Here is a 501-nt window from a genome sequence, read left to right as displayed (position 1 = left end):
ATACAACAATAGTTTAGTTATATATTATAGACTTAGAGAAAGAGACCACCTAAAAACATTAAAATGTATTACTGGCACGTGAAACCTTAAATTAGAGTGAATAAATAAAGTCTGGGCACATCACTTCTGAAAGGTTGCCGACCCCTGGTCTAGAGGATGCAGGGGGATCAGGGTGTCTGGAGAGGGGGCTGTGCAGGCGAGGGTGGGTGTCTGGGGATGCAGGAGGTGGGTGCTGGGGGGCTGTGCAGGCGAGGGTGGGTGTCTGGGGATGCAGGAGGTGGGTGCTGGGGGGCTGTGCGGGCGAGGTGGGTGGCGGGGGGTGCCGGAGGGGGGTCTGTGGGGGGCAAGGGGGAGGGGCTGTGGGTGCCTGCGGGAGGCGGTGGGGAAGGGAGACGGTTCCCTCTGAGCCCGCGCACAGAGACCGGGGACCAGCCACGCCCGACTCTTACCTGCTGAGCCCCGCCAGGCCGTTCGCAGCGCCGCGGGAGGCTCCTCAGCGCC

At 61.5% G+C, this 501-nt stretch overlaps 1 protein-coding gene across 2 annotated transcripts in view; it reads right to left on the bottom strand.

The window, feature by feature from the left end:
• The window catches only part of RAB3IP (RAB3A interacting protein), a 54,297-nt gene that overhangs the window by 53,242 nt on the left and 554 nt on the right, over positions 1 to 501 (bottom strand). The window lies entirely within an intron of this gene.

The sequence above is a fragment of the Terrapene carolina genome, unplaced genomic scaffold (assembly GCF_002925995.2).
Source record: "Terrapene carolina triunguis isolate 2854851 unplaced genomic scaffold, T_m_triunguis-2.0 Scaffold68, whole genome shotgun sequence".
NCBI classification, from domain to species: Eukaryota; Metazoa; Chordata; order Testudines; family Emydidae; genus Terrapene; species Terrapene triunguis.
This window is presented reverse-complemented; position numbering and strand designations above follow the sequence as displayed.